The sequence below is a fragment of the Hevea brasiliensis genome, chromosome 7 (genome assembly GCF_030052815.1).
Source record: "Hevea brasiliensis isolate MT/VB/25A 57/8 chromosome 7, ASM3005281v1, whole genome shotgun sequence".
Taxonomy (NCBI): Eukaryota; Viridiplantae; Streptophyta; class Magnoliopsida; order Malpighiales; family Euphorbiaceae; genus Hevea; species Hevea brasiliensis.
In genome coordinates, this window is record NC_079499.1 from 38,325,628 (window position 1) to 38,336,077 (window position 10,450).

The 10,450-nt window shown below is 34.8% G+C and overlaps 1 non-coding gene across 1 annotated transcript; it reads left to right on the plus strand.

Moving 5' to 3' along the window:
• Nucleotides 1–964: 964 nt before the first annotated feature.
• Nucleotides 965–1,071, plus strand: LOC131181964 (small nucleolar RNA R71). The gene has a single exon (XR_009150434.1). It is a non-coding gene; the product is annotated as a small nucleolar RNA R71 (small nucleolar RNA).
• The last annotated feature ends 9,379 nt before the right edge of the window (nucleotides 1,072–10,450 follow it).

Below are 10,450 nucleotides of genomic sequence, written 5' to 3' on the forward strand. Positions count from 1 at the left end.
CTCATTAACTTCATCATGATTTGAAATAGATTCATTTTTGTCTTCATATTCTTTCTTCTTTTCCTCTTCTACCTCATCTTTCTTTTCATTTCCCAAAATTTTCCCACTCCTTAGGATCACTGCCTTGCAATGTTCTCTAGGATTCTCTGGTTGACTGGGAAGTTTTCCTTGTGCTTTGCTGGAAGAGCTTGCTTATTGAGCTATTTGGTTTTCCAACATCCTGTTATGAGTGGCAAGCTGGTCTATCCTTGAAGTTAATTGTTGAATCATTTCTCCTTGTTTTTGTTGAGTAATTAAGAAATTCTCCATCATAGACTTAAAAATTGAATCTTGGTCTAAAGACTGAACTGGTGGTTGTGGAACAGGTGCATTTTGATTCCTTTATGGTGGAAATCCAGGTGGTACTTTGTTTTGCTAAAAATTCTATTATTGTTGCTGGAAATTAGGAGGTTGTTGATAATTTTGTTGCTGCCCTTGTTGACCTCCCCAAGAAAAGTTAGGGCGGTTCCTCCATGCTGGATTATATGTAGCAGAAAAAGGATTACCAACTAGTTTCTGTTTGCAATTCCCAACAAAATCAACTTGCTCATTTCCAAACTCTAACCCATAGGAAGGAAAATCATTGATACAATGCATATTTCCCTCACCAACATCTTCTGTATGACTAGATCCTCCAATTGATGAGTCAACCTTCATGCTTAACTTATCCATTTTTCTCGTCAAAGCATCAAATTTGGCATTGAACATACTTATGGCATCTAATTCATATACACCGGCTAGTGGTTTCGTTATTTCATTTCTTTTACCGCTCCATTGATAATTGTTGTAAGCAATTTTATCCAATGCTGAATAAGCTTCATCTTCTGACTTCTCCATAAGATCACCTCCTGAAGATGCATCAATTATACTTCTAAGTACTGGAGAAACACCATTATAGAAATGTTGAACTAGCATCCATTTATGGATTCCATGATGTGGATATCTCTTTTGAAGATCCTTATATCTCTCCCAAGCTTCATAGAGACTCTTATCATCCCTTGATATGAAAGAAGTTAATTCATTTCTCAATTTTGCAGTCTTGCTAGGAGGAAAGTATTGAGCCAAAAAAGCTTGTGACAACTCATCCCAAATAGTTATTGAACCCAGAGGTAATGAATGCAACCACTCCCTAGCACGATCCTTCAAAGAAAAAGGAAATAATCTCAGCCGGATGGCATAATCTGACACTCCATTTATCTTTAGCATGTTATTAATCTCAAGAAAATGTGCAAGGTGCACATGTGGACTCTCAGTAGAACCTCCCCCAAACTATGATTGTTGAACCATTTGATAAAGTGAGGGCTTCAACTCAAAGTTGTTTGCTTCCACTCTAGGCCCTATAATACTCAGTCTAAAATCTCCAAAACTAGGAAAAGCATGATCCTTAATTGATTGGTTGTTGTTGTTTACCATAACTTCTATCACTTGTTGCTCTTGATGTTGCTCTTACTGTCTTTGAATTTTGAGTTCAGCTTTTCTTCTTTTAGACTCTGCTCTTAAAGCTTTAGCTATCTTTCCAATCTCAGGATCGAAAATTAAATCAATTTCTGCACTTTTTGTTCTTCTCATATAAAAGATATGTACCTGAAAAATCAAAACAGGAAAATCTCAAAGTATAATGATAAAGAAAAGAAATTAAAATAAAAAATAAAATGCCCAAATTAACCAAGCAATCAATTGTCTAATATCAAACAAAACAAATCTCTAGCAACGGCACCAAAAACTTGGTTGCGTACTCCGCAAGTATACGGGTCGTTCAAATAGTAAAGAAAAGATATCGTCCTACAGAGATTTGTTGTTTGAGTACTAAACTATAAAAGTCACGATTATTTAGGCTATCGATAATTTGTGCCAAAAATAGAGTAAGAGATGCAACAAATTAAATTGGGAAAATAAAGAAATTATAATGAATGAAGCAGTTAAAATTCTAAGCACTATACTAATTTACTAAAATTTTCAATAAGTAATTAAGGATTTAATTAATTAATGGCAAAATTGATTCCAGAGTTGAGGTTCATGAAGTAAATTTTATTGGGAATTGGATAGGCAAAACTAAAATTAAGGAAAATACAATTTTGAAGGAAGTTGATTCTGATTTCCTTTAATTTCTCTTTCAAGCAAACTAAAGAGTGTTTTAAAGGAAACTAAACCCCATTCTCATGCAATGTTTAATTACCCAAAACCCTTTAAGCATTTTAATCAACTTGAAATTCCTCTTAACCCACTAGTTTATTTCTAACACTAGATGATTAAGTTCATTATCTTGATTATCTATCATAGATTTCCACCTCTCGGTCCTTCAATCTAAGATTAAGAACAAAACCCAAAAGGTACCAATAATGGGTATGTAAATAAGCACACAAGATAAGAATCAAAACTTATATATATTAAAATCTAGCTAAAATCAGTCCAAATCCATAGATAAAACTTAAATCATTACACCTAACTCTAAAATCTTAAGTATCTACTCACTCATGCTTGTATTTACAAGTAGAAAATACGAAATAGAGTAAGAAAACATGAAAATAAAACTAAAAATAAAAGAACTCAGACGAAGAAAATCCAAATCTCTAAAAATGGAAGTTAGAAAACGTCACTCTGTAGGTGTTCTTCCTCCAAAAATGGCGTAATTCCCTATTTCCTTCTTCTTTTGATTTTTTTTTTCTCTCTTTCTCCTTATGGTAAAAATGAGAATATGATGCTTATATATCCCCTCAAGGTTTGCCCTAAAAATGGCCTCTAAAGGGATAAAAACAAAAGGTGCAAAAGGTATGAAAAGAGAAAATTTTTCCATGTTAGCAAATCTGCCAGCGCCATCCCACATGCCTCATGTTGATTTAAGTTGTTTTCCACATGCCTCATGTTGAATCGGAGGAGGAGCCTTTAGATTTTGCACGACCAGCTACATGAGGCATATTGAAGCCCTTGAAACTTTTGGCGTGTTTTCTTCCGAAATCTCTATTTACACGACCCAGTGTGAATTTACATGCCTCATATGGATTATTGCTGGCTGACTCTTATCCTCACACAACCCTCAACACAAGGCATGTTAAAGCCCTTGAAAGTCGTGGCTGGACTTCTTCTTTAAGCGAATTTTCTTCATTTTTCACACCACTTTATGCTTCCAAATCACTTTGAATTTCTTCTATATGGACCATTAAAATCTATCAAAAACATTAAAATCCCAAAAATCAAATATAATGAAACTAAAATTAACAAATTAACTAAAATAAGCATTAAAAGCATAAAATTACTAAACTAAAAAGGGCAAAATGGATGCAAAACTACCCTAAAATATCTATATAAAATGGGTTTATCAACTGTCTGAACAGACGTTAGTCGTCGAAATAGTAGGATGTATGGACTACCTACTGTGAGGGTGTTACAATTCTTCCCCTCTAAATAAAATTTTATCCTCGAAATTTACCCAGTGTAAATAATCGAGAAACCACTATCTCCTTGTCTCTCTGCTTACTTCACTTTCTCTTTAGTCTATCTTACCAAACCTAGCTCTAAAATCTTATCCTCATCTCGATTTACTATCGAAAATATGTAGCTCTACATAATAGTCCCAAGTCGATACTGTAATCTGCAGCTTACAGCACAAGCATCGAGAACATTGTGTAGTTACTACGGTATATCTCAATAGATCAGATTTTTCGTATACTTATCCTCAATCAGTTCTGCATTCATCCTCTTTCATCTCATATATAGTCTCTTTCTTATTTCCATCCATTATCTTTAATACAATCCTTTTCGGTTGATAATCTACCATCACCTTATGGCCTAAAGGGTTGGTGACAAGTATGTCATCTTTTAACCTATCTATCGGTATCCTCTTTCAATAGGAGGTACAATGTATATATAGGGATGAATATAATTAGGGTCTATCAATATATATTTAAAGGTATTATAAATAAAAATGTACCTCTGATTACATCTATCAGATCTGGCTCCTCCCGAGCCATAGCGTACACACAGGGTGCTACTCCAGCCTCGGGTTGTTCAATAGTCTTAAAAGCCCTCTATGATGTACCGGCTGTCTCAGGTCTCACAGGTTTTCTACCCCTCTGCACTATCAGGGAAAACCTCTCAGTCGGTGGTAGAGTAGTGGAAACACTCCTCTGTGGACAACCTCGTAAGAAATGATCCGGAGATCCATATCTGAAATATCCCCTAGTCAATAGTGAACACTCCCCTCTGTGTCTCCTACCACAGTGGGTACATTATGGCACTAGAATTGATTCTCTTGTTACTGTACCAGGGGAACTAGCTACAGATACTCCAAACTGGCCCCTCTGGCCTTGTGTCTGGCTTTGTCAACCCTTAGGCTTCTTACTATCAGTAGCTGATGCACTAAACTGGCCTTGTCCAGGACCTGTCTTATGCTGTTTGTCTCTCCTGGACTGTTCATCATCTCTGACTCTCTCCACATCAAGAGCTGATGCTACCAATAGGGAGAAGTCTGTGAAGTGGTGAGATGTGACTATCAGTCTGATATTGTCATTTAGCCCATCCTTAAACCGTCTGCATTTATCAACCTCTGTGGGCATTATCTCTAATGCATATACACTAGGTCTCATGAATTCCCACTCATATTCGAATAGTGTAAGCTGCCTCTGTCTCAATGCCAGGAATTCTCTCCTTTTGACTTCTAAGTACACATGGCTGATATATTTCTTTCTGAACTCTGCTAAAAAGAAATTCTAGGTGATCTGTGCAGGCTGTATCACTCTTGACATTGTCACCCACCACCGATATGCATCCTCCTAAAGTAATGACAGAGCATACCCCAACTACTGCTCTGGGGTGCAGTGTAGCTGCTGCAAAACCCTCTCTGTCCTCTTCAGCCAAAACTTGACGACAGCGACAGCTGGATCATCCTCCTTCTTACCCTTGAAATCAACTGCCCCATATTTTCACAGTCTCTCTAATAGGGACCTGTGTATAGGTTGCAGCTGTAGGGGGTGGTGGTGGCTGTACAGGTGGCGATGGCTGTGGCTAAGGCTGTGGAGGTGGAGGTGGTTGTGGCTGAGGTATGGCTCTGGTGACCTGATAGAGCAGCTATGTCATCTGTTCTAAGAAGGCCTGCTATGCTCTACCCACAACACTTGTAGATAACTCGACTCTGATGCTTCGCTCCCTACTAGGAGCAGGTGCAGGTGCGTGACTCTCAACCTCCTCAATCGGTTTAGGAGACCCGTGCTATGAAGGATCAGATGCTATCAATCCTATAAAACAGACAAAGAACATATCTGCATTAGTGTGACGTCAACTCTAATTAAAGACCCATGCATATGATGCAAACTATTTCTTTCTATCTATCTAGGTCTAGGATCGCTTAAACCTCTACTCTGACACCACTAAATGTGACGCTCCTTACCCGTCTACAGTGTAGCCGAGTAAAGCGTGCCATATTCGGTGCCGAAGCACATTGTCCTATCCATTGTTAATTTTAAACTTCATAGAAAATATATGGTAAAGATTTTTTTTATCTCAAATTGTTTTTATGGAAACCCGAACAGAGCCTCCTCTATTTTATTAGCATCTGGTGGGTTCTAATATTTACCTATTAAAAACAATTTCATATGTATCTCATATTTCCATATACATCATGTCATTCATAAATTTTCATGTAATTTCAAGAAAATATTACAGCTCACTCCTATGGAAATTTACATACAAAAGCTTACAACTTTATTTACAATCCAAAATATAATTACAATTTATTTATAAAGTTCAAAATGAATTACACTGTATCTACTTATGTACAATAAACAAAATGCAAAATCTAATAACATGGGCCCTACAAAAATAAATACTGCTGAGGTGACTAGCAGATACTATTAGATCTAATTAAATCTCTGTCAGGGCACTACTGCTACGACTACTGCTATGGCTGTGTCTGGTCTCTAGTACCTATGCGATGGAAAACCAACTTGTTAAGCGAATTGCTTAGTGGTGCATAAATTTAAAGAAAAATAACTAATTAAGTAAAATAATAATTCTAAGCAAATTTTCATAAATTCTAAGTCTTTACAAATTTATTTGACTTTGGGATCAATTTATTGAACAGGATCTTATCTGTCCATTTATTTTATTTTTAGTCTCTTTAAAATTATATCAATGCCCAAGTAACCTATAACAGACTATAAAGGCTAGATATTTAGATAACCATATGTATACCCTGTGTACAACTGTCATGTCAGGCACAAGGCCAACGGGCAGGCTTTCAAAGCCAGAAATGAAATTAGGCTCAATGGCCAATGGGCAGGCATATAGCTTGTAAAACAATCATATCAGACATATTTTGTCAATCAATGATTATTAATGTAGGCAGTACTGCTATCTGTAGTCCCCAATTGGTACACCAATTGATCCAAACTATATACATAAGCCTAGGTTTACTTTGGGCAATTAAGCATTATCAATTACTTATTAGAAATTTCACGTCACTTTGTAGTGGGAAAGTGCATCCCGCATACCTATTTCATGTAATTTAATGTTTAGTAACATATTAGGGTTAAAACCCTACCATAAAATAGTTTGTCTTGTGAACCTTTCTTTAGGTTCAGTTTTAATGTCTTAATTTTACCTATCAATTTAATCACTTTGTGGCCACTCTTTGGCCATACTTCCTTCATGGAAGTTGTTCTTCTATGTCTTTTCTTTTTTTGAATCATGTCATTTGGATTTTTGGAATTCAAGTTATGGTCAAATAACCATGACTAGTTCATTTACAAATTCTGGCTCTTTAACTAGGTAGATTTTAGAGTTACATTTTACCAATTTAATTGGACATATTGCAGTCACTTTTAGGCTTAGTGTTCTTCATAGAGTTTGTTTCCCTATGTCATATGGTCACTCAAAATGTTGGATTTGCAATTTTTTAAGTTTTGTAGAATTACTTATAGCCAAATCACTGGCCTAGACTCATGTATCCTATGCTGACAGGATTCCAGTTTAGGTTAGTAAATTTAACTCAACCTTTAGGGTTTACATTTATAAATTAAGGAAAGTGTCTTAAATAAGATTAGATTCCTATTTCTTAGGTTTCCAAAACAATATGGCTCATCCCAATTGGAGTTTCCTAGTGGGAGATATGACTAAAAGACCATTCTGGGGTCAAGTGGTCACTTAGGCAATTCCTAGAATTTGCATACTAATTTGACCTAGCCAATTGACCTAGTTCCCTTGATTTTTGAGTTTTGGTCAAAATACTAATATTGTAGATTGATGTCTTGTGGAAATTTTGCCACTAATTTCATTGCATTTGGATTTCTGTAAACCAAGTTATGGCCTCTTTTCCAAAATTGATCAAGTAAGCCTATATCTAGCAATTTCCAGGTAATATGGTTTTGGGCAGTTTTGTTACCTAATTTTGGCCGATAATTTGGTTTGGTTTAAGGCATTTCTGGGCTCTATGGTCTTCATAAAAGTTGTAGTCCTATATCTAAGCTTTCCAATGGTATAAAATTCAGGTCATTTGGATTTATCTAGAGGGAGTTATGGCCAAATGAATGTGTACTATTCATTTGGTCATTTTTCTGGGTTCATCATTTGGTCATCTGGATTGGGACAATAATTTGGTCAAGTTCTGGATAGAATTTGGGCATGGTTCCTTCATGAAAAATGAAGCATTTTAGGTTTAATTTCATCTTCAATTGGCCTCATATTAATTGGAGCAACACAAATTCAGTTATGGTTCAAAATATACACTGGATTTTCAAAGTCTCAACCTGCATGGAAAATATACACTTCCAATTTTCATTTCCTCCAACTCCCAAACTACAAATTGACATTCATGGCACTTCTAACATCATCAATTCATCTCAACACAGTCAAATTCTAGCAATAACACAAAGTCTCCAATGGTTAAGCCAAAACCCTAACTCCAATTTGTCAACCACAACATACACATACAATCACATTTTAGTACATGCAACTTCATCACTCAATATATAACTTACATTTACTTACTCATCAACATCAAAAATCACCATTCACATGCATAAAAGCATTGATCTCTCATGTTTTCAAAGGCTGCTGAAATGAGGGTTCCAAAAATTTCTTATCAATTGCTCTCAATTTCATGTTATACTCACTCATTTCAACTTCAATTCAAGATTTAACAAGGAAAGGAAAAGAAAATTTGCACTAACCTTTAATGGCAGCTTCTTAACCATATAAAAACTTCAAAATTTCTTCTTTTCTTTGTCACACCCTGCTCCTTGTAAGATGTAACATGCTCCCGTAGTACACCTAATGAATTACCGTACTTCACCTACCAGTAACCCATTAAATATACTACAAGGGATTTTGAAACAATTTTCGTTCATTTTTTAAATTGGTGGGTAAAATTTTCTCAGATATTAAAAATATTTATTTAAAGTCCAAACATAAATTAAATTCTTAGATATTTAAAATCTCTGCAATTTTTTACAAAAATTTCGGTAGAGTGTCGTTTATATTTTGAGAAAATAGTTCTTCAAAACCTGAAAATAAAGACACTCCCAATATTTTTCTCAACAACTTCTTCAAATTTCACAATCAATCTCAACCAATTTCTCAAGTTTCAAAATTCAAACCATCCTCATTTCACAAATCAACACAAGCAATTTAATACAAAATTTAAATTAAATCAAATATTGAAATATCTCATTAAGATAACAAAATGAATATTTACATTCATGCAAATCATTCATTTGAATAACATTTTGATCAATTAATAACTATTTATTTACATTTCTTTTAAATTTCAAAACACTACAAAAAAATTTTGAATCACTAACAAATTATTTATTTCAATCACAATTTATCAAATTATGCATAATTTAAAGGGCGTTGTCAACAATTCACACAGTTGATCCCATGACCCAAAATTCAAATAGATGCTGTGTTGTACACCACGACATTTCACATTCTCCCAATAGCCGAGGCTAAAAGAGAGAAACAAAGAATAGCTAGTATATATAAGTACTCATTCAAATTCTTCCCCAACTAGCAAGCCAGAGAGGAAGTAACTCGCCCCATATAGTGGAGGAGATATCTCACTAGACAAGCTAATAAGAATTCACAACAAATTTTGCCATGTCAACTTTCGTTACAAATCATATTCAAAATAATTTCTATTTACAAAGTGTTTACAAATCATCAACATATTTAGTCATCATAAATTCATGCTCAAGGTTGGCAACACATCAAACTTAAAATTTACAATCCTCAAAACAATGCAATAAATCCTTAAATGCGTAGAAAATTTATATTCAAATTATACAATTTCATTCAATAAGTTAAAATTATCAACACAAAAAAAATCATAAATCATACCATAAATTTATTTCAAATCAATTTGAAATTGAAAAATAACAAAAGAGTTAGTTGTGCACAAACCTTAAGCGAGTCGCCTCTTGGCCTTGACTCGATTCCTCGGGTTCTTTCCCAGTGTTCTTTTTCACTGAAACACACAGTTTCATAGTGTTTCAGTATCATAACTTATTATAAATCCAAAATAAATTCAAATTCACTTTTATCTAGCTTATATATGCTAAACTTGACGTTCTTCAAAATTTATATTTCGGGTTACTATTCACTACACTATTCAAGTCAATTTGTTGACTTTCTAAGGCTTAATAGGTATGGGAATTCCAACTCCACCCACATACCACATTTTGGTCACTAAATTTATTGGTTTTGGTTGTTTTCTCAAATTCTACGTCTTTTAGGCAAATTTGCAAATTTTCAGTTTTGATGTCCTAAGTTGCACTGTTCCATTGGTCATTTTACTATTAGAATTTGGCAAAACTTTCTTCATAGAAAATGTTCCTTATTGTCCTAAGTTTATTATCCTTTTTGAATCACTCCAATTGGAGTTTTTTAGCTCAAGTTATAGCCATTTGAACTATGGCTGCTGGATTGGACTTAACCCAGATTTCAGGGCAAATTTTGGTTCTGGCAGTTTTAGGTCACCAAATTTGGGTGGCCAAATGACTTGGTTAATGGCATAATTTGGGTTTGTGTTCTTCATGAAAGTTTTAGGTATATACCTCAACTCTAGTAAAATTTCAGGTCATTTAGACCTGCCTAGCTCAAGTTATGGCCAAATGAACAAACACTGTTCATTTGGTCAGTTTGTACAAGGCAGACTGAGATTTTCCAAGTTTGGTCAATTTGTTCACTAGGTTTTGGTCACTTTTTGGGCATGCTTCCTATATGAAAATTGTGTCATTTAGTGTCTATTTTCATTCCCAATTGGTCTCATACCAATTGGACTTGTAAATTATCAGTTTTGATCCCTCAAAGGGACCTTGCAGCATGACCATGTTGAATCCGAATTTGGTTTTGGTTCAAACACTTCTAACACATTCCATTTGGTCACAATTGACCATTTCTCCCTTCAAACTAGGTCCAA